The sequence below is a fragment of the Spermophilus citellus genome, assembly GCF_964194105.1.
Source record: "Spermophilus citellus genome assembly, chromosome: 2".
NCBI lineage: Eukaryota > Metazoa > Chordata > Mammalia > Rodentia > Sciuridae > Spermophilus > Spermophilus citellus.
The window spans coordinates 31130570-31142221 of NC_138183.1; positions in this window are offsets into that span (position 1 = coordinate 31130570).

An 11652-nucleotide genomic window follows, 5' to 3' on the forward strand; every position below is an offset into this window, starting at 1 on the left:
ATGCTAAGCTCTCCCAGAAGCCCTCTTACAGACACACTCAGAAACAATGTTTAGTTAAATGTTTGGATATCCAATGATCCAGTCAATTTGTCATCAAAAATTAACCATCACACTCAGTTGCCAGGAATGTTGATGGCTGACAATTCATGAACAAGTTCCTCTCTTAATAACACACTCTGATAAAAAATGTCCTACTTTTGCCCAAGGTCACACCTCTCAAGACATACCTCCTCCAGTATCTATCTAGTTGGTAAGGAAGGCTGACAGAAAGAGGGCAAAGGCCCTGTCCCCTTGCCTCAATTTGGGACAACTCTTGAGAGGCAAGTCCTGCTCCAACATTCTTGAGCAATCTGCTGAGGCCTCTGTTGCACATGCATGACCTTCTCTTCTACTCAGCCCTGCTCTCCTCACCCCCAACAGGTGCTTTTCCAGGCACATCCCTTTCTGCATGCAAATCTCCATGTCCTGAAGCAGGCCAGAGACCCCCACTCAGAAGACTCTTACCATAATTAAGCAGAAACCCCTACCATATTGGTGGCAAGTAAGTTCCTCTTAGCCTATCAAAGAGGATGTCAGCAAAAGCCTCTGCAGAGAGCATTGTGGTTGGTAGTTTCTTCTTTTTGTAAATGCCAGGTTTGCACACAAAACATGTGATAGAGTTAGAATCTACAGTCAAGCTTGTTGTGCAAAAAAAAAAAAAAAAATTATCTCTGTTTTCTTGGTAAAGACTTATAAGACCTCTGTCTAGCCTAAAAAGCACTTTCTGGGAATTCAAAGAAAAAAAATATATTTTTATATAAACTTCTAAGCCCCTCCTCCCACTGGATATAAAGTTCAAAGAACTTCTTTGTCCAGAGAGTGTTTTAGGCTATTTGATAGCCCTCTGGACTGACTGCAGTCAATAAACCTGCTTTCTGAAAGTTCCTCTGGCATCCAGCCTGTTCTGTCCCACTTCAGTTTGAGTTCATTTCTGGAGATCCTAAGGCAAGACCATGACAGAAGACTAGACAGGGCCTTACAGCTTCCTGAGACCACAAGGTGGCCCACAAGTGTGTCTTTTCTCATACAACTGCACCCCGGATCTCTTGCAGAAACAGAGAGTGGGGCTCTCCCATGACAAGCCCATTCCATTTGATGTCATCCTTCCCTGTTACATTTCTACCCAAACACCTTTCTGAATACACACCTTCCTCTATCCTCCTATTTCCATGTTGACTGCATCATACAGTTTTTCATTAAAAGACTGAAAATAAAAGTACATAAAATTACTTAACAATTGTAGCATTGATTCATCCACTGTAATTTAAAAAAAAAAATAAAAGCATTAAATCATGCCACAACTGTAGTTTTCAAAGAAGTCTAAAATTTTATCCAATTTAAAAGATCCTTACATTTGTTTGTGAATCTGGGCGCCTAAATTGGAGCGTCCTCCTCAAAATAATCCTAATTTGATTTATTTACAATATCACAATATTATAATATTATTCATAATATCGGCCCTTATATTTATAACTCAAAAACTCAAAGTTAGTAAAACTTGCAATTTCTCTAAATTATACTTTAAAAAATTGTATTTCAGATTAATCCTTGATGGATTAAGGCTTCAAATTTACATAATCTGGGTTGGCTGAGAGCTTCATGACCCAAAACCAACAGTCTACAACTTTCACACATAATAAAGTTATGTATAGGTTAATGAAATTAACAAGAAAACTTTGTTTCATCATTTTTCAAGGCCTGAGCTTAAAAACGCAATGATCCACTCTTAATTCTGACTTGGGATGTATGAGGGCTAATCCATGCTCTGGAAAACTGTCTCACCTGACAGTTGATCACATTTAACTGGAATATTACTTTTTGAATGAACTTAGATTGACATGATTTTGAAAATAAAAATCTTGTATATTTTTATCTCTATCCAAACACTTCCACATATGACAATAAAGTAATTTTACACTAATTGGCTAACTGAACATGTGATGAGCTAAAGTGATACCAACAAAGCACAAACATAAGGAAAAGAGCAAACACAAGCTGTCACTAAAGATGCAAACCTTGGAGGAAATGCAGCAGGCATTTGCTCATAAAAAAAAAAAAAAAAAAATGCCATGGTCTTTCATTTGTGAATGTTCCTCAGCCTATTTTTGGCACTGGTAAAAATTCAAATTGGAGGACACAAGGATCATTTTGCAGAGAGTTCTCACATCTGCTGTTTTTTAAGCAGCCACGGAAGCTCTCTAAAGGAAGACTGTAAGTCAACCCCCCAAATAAGCAAATGAAGCCTTTCTGCATTTCCTATCAGGGAAAGAGAATGTCACAACCATTTGACACATGACTCAAGGTTTCTTAAAATGAAGCGTTCCCACAGGCAATTGCCCTGAGGAGCTCACTGCATCAAGTCTTGGAGGATGGAAGACGGGGCTCCACCACACCAACCAACAGGAGTCTCTTCTCCAGCACAGTTCAGCAAGCCCAGCTGTGAGGACTGCCTATTCTTGCACAGAACCAACCAAAGCTAGCAGTTTTATTTTCATTGGCAGCCGCTTTTATGATTCAGATGTCGCCAGTGCCTCCAGTCGGTTTTTCTAGAGCAGCTAAACAATCTCCCCAGGTTGCCTGCAACTTGCCTGGGTTGCAGGGAATGTGGGCTGTAACGGACTCCAGCCACCATGGGCTTCTGCTGTCCTTTACAGCTACAAGTTTACAAGCCCCTGTGCATGCCTGTGTGTAAGAGTCACTCTTTACCAAGCTTCTAAGTTTTTGAAACTTACTACATTCCGAGCTTAGGCCCATATTTAAATAATAATGTCATAATTGGCTTTACATTTTTTTTTCAGAACAAATGACCTTAGAAAAGTTAACAAAGGCCCAAATTGGATGAATGTAAATTATTCAGAAACAAGAGGTTTGAATGAACTATTAGGATATTTATAAGTGTATAAATTGTGAAAAGAATAAAAGAGATCAAAATACTCTTAATTAAACTTACTTCATATGCTGTGATGCACATTATCATTATTAAGCACTTCTACCTTAATTCAAACGAGCCTGTTTTAATATGCTTATTTATCACAAGATATAAAGATGGAATAATTATACACTAAGCTCTATAAAATCTCCAGAAAATATGATGTCAATGAAACTGAAAAAACTGAGTCAGACACAAGGCACAACTAGGTGACTTTCAAAGTCCCTTACAATATTATTAGTCTATTATCTACTTCATTGAATTCTGGTTAGGGAATTTCTCTCATCAGATTTAACAAATTTAGATATATGCATAATGTATCATTTGTACATTTCTTTCTTAATTCAAACAGCCAGAGCAGGGTAAAATTGATTGATTGATTGATTGAATTTGGTTATACTATTTTTCACAAAGGATTTGAGGCAACTGGCAATTAAAGAATAAAATGCAACAACAGAATCTATGTACATGTTAAAATACAAAGTTAATAAATTGATACAAAAGAAACAAAAGAAAAAATAATGTCAACATACTGGCTTTGTAAAAATTTCTAAGTTGGCACTGAGCTTCCTGGTAAAGACAGTGAAAAGGGTAATTGGAAACAATTATATTTCTCATTTCCAGAAAAGAGGGGTATTATAGTTCTTACGTGAAGACTAGAATTTCCTATAAATTATTTCTAAAGCAATAGCTCATAGAAAATTTTATATAAAGACTAAGTTAGTAAAGAAAATATTTAACCTTGTCTCCAATAAATGCTCTAGCAATTTTTTTTGTAGCAAGAAAAACAAAAGGCAAGTGTGTGATAGTAACTATTATATGAGAATTATCCATAGGAATAAACTATAATGCAAGAGTGTAGGTTTGTGGTGATTCAATCTAATTGAAAGAATGAACTGATCTTTGCCCTAGGTTGCTCTCTCCTGAAGTGCAGCAATGCTCTCAAAGCTTTTGAGTTATGTAACACAGTTTGCCTATATTCTGAAGCCCTGTGCTTCCTAGAGCTCACTTTATTGCTGTTGTTTTTAATGGTATACAGAGCTTCTGCTTTCAGTTGTAATAATAGCTAACATTAATGGAGTGCATGCTAGGGGCCACTGTAACAATTCAGGGGTTCAGAAAGGTTTCTCCATTCAAAAATTGGAACCTTTTCTCCTACTCAGAGGATAGGCCCTAATGTTGATATATGACCCATTACTTCCCTCTATACATCAGATGGATTAAGTTTGTCTTTTTGAATTTTTCAAAAACACCAGCAACTCTCCAGATCACTTGTCATCTTACCGTGAAGAAATACATGTTAGAACTTTTCAACCTAAGATTGGGTCCCGGCAGAGACTTAGCTGCTATTTGGACACAGTCACAAGTTCATCAGTGCATTATGAAAGGGAAGACAGGGACTGTCACTGTGGAGACATGTGGAGGCCCCCACAGCTTTTACCAGGGGCTTCTTCATCTTGTTTGTTTGCTCAGGAGTAAGGATTTTTGTTTCATTGTTGGCTTTTGTTTTTTCTTTTTGTTTATGTTATGAAACACTCTATGCTTGAAAATCTGGGGTTTAAGGTGGAAGAGAGGGCCAGAGCTGGGACCCTAATGGCATTTACCCACTTATCAATCCAACTCTGTGATACATCTATTCTTCTAATTGCTAGAATATAAGTACAATATGGTTAGTTCAGCTGTTATGCAGTTTGTTGGAAGCAGGGGAATCTGAGTTTACCACTAGCTATTGTGCATCTCTTGTATCAGCAAGTCTGGGAAGTACCAAAGAGTTAAGCTTTATATATCATCCAAGGAAGAGAGGTTCCCATTATCTCTATACACACCACCAGATATGCTGTTTTAGGTCCAAAAGTCCACCAATTAAAACAAAACAACAAACAAACAAAAAAAGCCAGACACAACAGAATGCACTTAATATAGCCAATGCTAAGATATTTGGTATGTGTCTTTGTTTGCATCTGAGTGTATGCTAAGATATTTGGTATGTGTCTTTGTTTGCATCGGGCAAAAACTGCCAGCACCGAAATTACTTCCTTGAACAATATGTTTGTGAGTTTCAGGTAACCTAGAAAATATCATTATGGCCAAAAGGACCTTAGAAAATGTTAAGTATCACATGAAGCCAGAGGCAACAGGAAAAAGAATAAGGGTGTTTTAAAAGAGAACTACTTGACTCAGGTTTATACAAACCACACAGCCTTTTCTTCTAACAGAAGCTTTTGATGTCCATATTTTCTTGATCTTTTGTTATGGTTTAGATAAAACCTCACATGTGAGACAATGCAAGAATTTCGAGAAGTGAAATGATTAGGTTATGAGAAGTGTAGCCTAACCAATGAAGTCAACCACTGATCATCAACTGGGTCATAACTTTGGGAAGGTAGGGTGTGGCAGGGGGAAGTAGCTCACTGGGGATGTGACTTTGGGGTTTATATTTTGTCCCTGGTGAGCACTCTCTGCTTTCTATTGCCATATCCTGAGCTTCTTCCTTCCACTGTGCCCTTTCACCATGACATTCTACCCCACCTTAGGCCCAGAGCTACGGAGTCAGTACTGCCTGTGACCCAGACCTCTGAAACCATGAGCCAAAATAAACTTTTCCTCCCCTAATTGTTCTTGTCAGGTCTTTGTTCACAGTGAGGAAAAAATCTAACTGAAACGCCTTATGTTTCTTAACCCATGATATAAAGCAGCATCAAGTAAAATTCTAGATACTTCCACTCATTAAGTTGTTCCAGAATGAAAATTGTTACTTTTACATAAAAAGGACCAGTTTTGCTAATTTTTTATTTCATGATTAGAATGAGAACCCTAGACATTAAGGTAACTGTCAACATTCAGTGTGACAAGTATGTTCTACAATAAAGAAAGCAACATCTATGCAAATATATGATCTTTACAGGTATTTTACCTTAAAAATAACATCAGATATGAAAGTATAAAAATAATAAGCTGTCTACCAGTTTGCAAGTTAGAGGATTCAGTTAAGGTAAAGAGATTAAGGAATTTGAATTTAGTATTCTTGAGTTTAAGTTGCATGATCTTAGGCAAAAATACTTAACCACATGTATTGAGAGGTAAGACAGAGACATACATGCACATGGTAATATCTCAAAATTCTTGTACAAATCACATGAAATAATGCATGCATATTAGCCAGTTTTCCATGACTGTAATGAAATAGCTGAGGTTGGAAAACTTTATAAGAAAAGGGGACTTTCTTAGCCCACAACTCTGAAGGTTTCAGGGCATGGCACTGGCATCAGTTCAACTCTGTGAGGAGCCCATGGCAGCACTTGAGAGAGGGAGAGATCACATCACCAGACAGAACCAGAAATCTAAGGGGGAGAGGCCAATCTTATCACCTCACACTAGGCTCCATCTCTTAAAAATTCCACCTGTGAACACTGCTGCACTCGGACAAAGTCTCTGCCCCATGAACACTTGGGGGACACTCTCAAAATACATCCAAACCAAAGAATTATGTGAATTCACTTTATATAATACAAGATATTACAAAGGTATTATTAATTTCTGAGGTTCATTTTGTCTCCTATTATCTCTTCTAATCTTCTATGCTATAGAATCATTCTTGTTGGAGTGCTCTGAGTAAAAGTTAGAATATAAATAAAACGTGAGAACTGCAGAGCATTGGCATGCCAATGTCTGTTTGGTCTCCTTCAATATATGTTTGCTTATTTTTAGGCTCCTAGATGTTTAGAATCTGAGAGGTAATTGGGTAGTAAGTAGTTACTAGTTAAGATTCAGGTTAGTCATTAAAAGCTGGGCGTAGTGACCCACGACAGTGACCCAGCAGCTCAGGAGGCTCAGACAGGAGGATCTTGAGTTCAAAGCCAGACCCAGAAACAGGGAGATGCTAAGCAACTCAGTGAGACCCTGTCTCTAAATAAAATACAAAATAGGGCTGGGGATGTGGCTCAGTGGTTGAGTGCCCCTGAATTCAATCCCAAGTACTGAAAAAAAAAGTCATTAATATTAATCATTAATCACAACCAACTGAAAAGAAATTATATCCATTATTTTTATATTAATATTTTCAGATCTTCTGCAATTTCTATTGTTGTGTAAATGCAAATGTAACATACAGTATTATAATCAAAGTGTATGCAATTCATATTTGATTTTTTTCCATAGGTGATTTACCAAAAGCTAAAATTTTCATGTTCATCATTTTAATTGACTGAATGAAATTATTTGGACTTAATATGCCATAAATAATTATTCCTCTATAGCTATGTATTTGTATTACTTTATAAATTTCTACAATGTTTTAATTGTGTTATTAAAAATTTTCATATATATACTTTTTCATTTCTTTTTTTTTCCTTTTCTTCTTCTTCTCTCTTCTTTTTTTTTTTGGTATTAATTTCCATGAATGATATCATTTTATTTGAAAGATCAATAGTTGTGTGTGAACTTCCATATAAGTTGATAGCTAGGGTTGATATGGATTGATAAATGGGAATATTCCTATTTCTTTAAAATGTAAGAAATTCAACCTTAATTGCACTTTTAATATTGTGTGATTATATTTAGCTCTTTAACTGATGTATTTTCTGTAAAAATTGAGTTTTCTCAATGCCAATATGAAAGCTTCCAATAAGCAGCCTATAAATAAAAGCATACTCTACCGATTTTATGCCTATGGACAAGAATTATATTTTGAAATAGTACCTGACATGTTGTTAAAGTTAATTTGTTTTCAATTAAGTAACCATTCTACCATTAAAACTAGATAGAATTGGGAGAACAGAGAGGATAGAATCACAGTTTTGACTTTTTGGCTCCTGACTAGACATTTTCAAAATTATAGAAGAGGTGACCATTCTGGAAGACCACATTTTCCAAGAGTCAAGCTTGAAACATTTTTGTTGTAGGATTCTAAAAATTTGAAAGATATAGAGCTCTTCCCTTGGAAAGATTATAAATTTTATCCATAGATGGATTAGAAAAAGCAAAGGTGATGATGTAAGAGTCAGCAGAGATCATAAAAATGCTACCAGGAGTAAGAGAATTAGGGGGATGTAATCACATTTTTGCAGAGGGCCTCTGAACATGTCCAGTTTCCCACTTCATTTTGTGGTTTGTGATGAGCAGACTCCAGGGTGTTCCCCATGGTCCTGCCCTCCTACGCCTGAGCCCTTGAATAATTCTCCCCCTTCACCTTGAGTGGCAAGTTAACAGGATGTCTTTTCCATAAGTAGGTTATATTTTAAGTCAAAGGCAATGGATTTCATTCCTTTGATTATGTAATGTCATATATGATTCTATCTTAGCAGAGTCTCTCTTTGAGAACTTGATAAAATAAAGGACCATGTTGGAAAAGTCCACCAGGAAAGACTGGAGGTGGCTTCTAGAACTACTTGGTGGTCTCTAGAATCCGGGGGAAGTCTACATCCAACAGTCAGCAAAAAGACAAGAAACCAAATTCTACCAACACTTGAGTGTTCTTGGAAGTAGATTCTTCCTGTCAAGCCTCTGAAGAGCCTGGCCAACAGATTATTTGGTGAGACTCTGAGAAGAGGCCTGAACTTCTCACCCACAGGAACTGTTGATAATATACATGTGTTCATTTAAGCTGCCAGTTCTGCAGTAATTTGTTATCACCATCAATAGAAATGCAGGGTTCAGAGATCTTTCCATCTTCTAAGAAAATATGGTCTATATACTCAATGGAATATTACTCAGCTTTAAAGAAGAGTGAAATTATGGTATTAGTCAGTAAATGGTTGGAGTTGGAGAATATCATGCTAAGTGAAATAAGCCAATCCCACAAAACCAAAGGCTGAATGTTTTCTCTAATATGTGGATGCTAATTTACAATAAAGTGCAGGGCACTAGGGAAGAATAGTATTTCCTTAGATTATGTAGAGGAAAGTGATGGGAGAGGAGGGGAGGGGATGTGGGGATAGGAAAGACAGTAGAATGAAACAGACATTATTATTATATGTATATATGTGACTACATGACCAATATAATTCTGCAACATGTACACTCAGAAAAATGAAATTATATCCCATCTAGGTATGATACATCAAAGTGCATGAATGAATTCTACTGTCATGTAAAAATAATTAAAACAAATTAAAAAAATTTTAAAAAAAGAAATGCAGGGTTGAAATCCACAAGAGGGAAATAGATTATATAAAACCCAAGGAAGTTAAAGGATCTCACAGCAGAAGGAACTATTATCTAACAGCATGGAGCATAGCCTGTGAGATGGGAAACTTTGTAGAGAAGGTCCAAGCTCAAGATAGCCCCTGAGCATTAGAACACTCACTGAGGGAACCGTCTAGGTGGAGGCCTGTGGTCAGCCTCCCAAAATTCCACATGCCTCAGCATTGCATGGGTGCATCTCAGAAATTCCTCACAACTCCCTAAGAAATACATACATGGAAGAAAAAAAAAAGAAAAGAAAAAAGAAAAAAAAAAATGAAGTGAAAACAAGGAGGATGTGGAACTGAAGGCGTCAACAGAAAATGCAGGCTCATGTCAGAGGTCACCAGTGGAGGCCTCAGCAGAGAGAAAAGTACTCACAAAGCTAACCTGTTTCCTGTAACACCAGCACAGTTCATAAGCCCACTTCCTGGAAAAGAAGGAGAATGGGAAAGAAAGAAGTCGATGAACTGTATTTAATTCAGACTGAATTTCATTTAAAAAATAGTCTATTTAAGATTTCCACCATTGGTAGAAATAGAAATTTGAAAGCGAAATTAATGTTTAGTTATAGAGAAGAAAAGTGACATTTTTGCCATCCAAAATGCCACCCACTTGGAGACCATATAATTTATATTATATCTACTATGACAGATTAAAAAATATATTTATGTGTGTATATATATTTATAAATAGCCTACTTAGGCTTTATTTTACTGTTAGCCATTTTCTCATTTCTGGCATAAGCTCTACTTTCCTATAATCTAACATTTTTTCATTGATTCCTTTATGTTTTGTATTTGTAAAATTAAAGAAGATTTTTTTTCCATCTCAAGAATTATTTCTTAGGAGGGATCCAAGATGGCAGGCCAGAAAGAGGCAGCATTCTGTGTCACTCTGTGACCTGGGTCTCAAGGAGTGAAAATACTGCTTTTTTGTGAGCAATATTCCTGCTCCGGTGTGGGAATAAGGGTCACCAGCCCACCCAGGGCTCCAGGCCTCAGGGTCAGAGTAGGTCTCCCACCTACTCACCCACGCAGGACTACTGGGACTACCAAACAGAACCATCAGCACCCTCACAGAACTTTCCGCCACCCATGCGAGCAGAAATAACAAATGCTACTCCCATGCAGGACACCCGCCAGGTTCCCAGACGCAGGAACTCTAGCCGACACTCCTGTGTGAACCCCCAGCTACCACCGTGGGGCTCCCTGGTCGCCGCCATCTTGGGCCTCTGCAGCAGTGGAGATAGGCCCCTATGCGCAGTAGCCTGCCTGCACCCAAGAACTTCCCACAGGCTCTGAAGTCAGCCAACAGTCACTCACTGTCTCTGTACTCACCATCCAATGCCATCGCTCAGCTCCCCCCACCCCACCGGACACACCACTGCTGAAAGCAGGCGCCTCCATCTTGGGCCACATTCATCACCATCTTCAGTGGGGACAACTCCCAGGTCGGAACTGGCCAGGTACACAGTTTCTAAGTCTCTAACTCCCCCCTCTCCCCAGCAGCCACTACCTGGCTAAGTGACACCTTGGTTACTTTCACCACCTTGAGGGTGGAGATACCAGCTCACAACAGATGACCCCACCTACTGGATGAGAAGGGAATCAGGAAAAATACTGATTTCCAACCAAAACAATCCCTGTTTCTTCCTTCAAGATTTTTTTTCTTTCCCTCTCTATTCTCCCACCCTCACATCTCCAACATATGTGAAACCAAGTACTTTGCATGAAATAGGATTTTGAGGACTGGGATGTCTGAATAGTGTATTATGTTTGTGTTGTATTTCTTTTTTTTTCTTTTTCCCACCAATTTCTACTATTTTAACATTTTTTTTACTTTTCTTAATATATATGTCTGTGTGTTTTATGTCCTTTACTGTCTTCCCATTTACTTGTCTACCCTAAAATACTTCCTCCCCCTTCTCCTGCTACTCCCTTCTCCTGTAGGAAAAGGGAGAGGAAGTAATTTAGATTTCTTCCTTCTTCTTTAGAATCTTTCTTCTAAAGATTCCTCTTTAGATTTCTCTTTCACAATTCCTAAGATATAACAACTTTCAATCCTCACTTTCTACCTCCTCAGCATATCATCCTACTCCTCACCCCCAGTTCTTTGTCCACCATCAGAAACTGTAAACCCATTTACAAACCTATTGAGTATATCGTAGAAAATAATTGAATTCACCATTTCTATATATGGTGACCAAACTATAAATGTTTTAATAGCAAACATATGGCTTTAGGGATCTGATATATTGAGATCTGATAACATTGTCCTTCACTTCAAAGGAGAGCTATTGGATCCCTACTGGGGCACTATAAGCCTATAGGTTAAAACCATAATGCCTAGGATCCACAGAGCTAGAAGGAGAGACACACAATCAATATAAAAAGACAAGGGAAGAAAGTGCCCTAAACAAATCAACATACCACATTCTTAGAATCCATGGCCAGCACAGCAGAAGAAATTACAGAGAAGGAGTTTAGGATGTATATAATTAA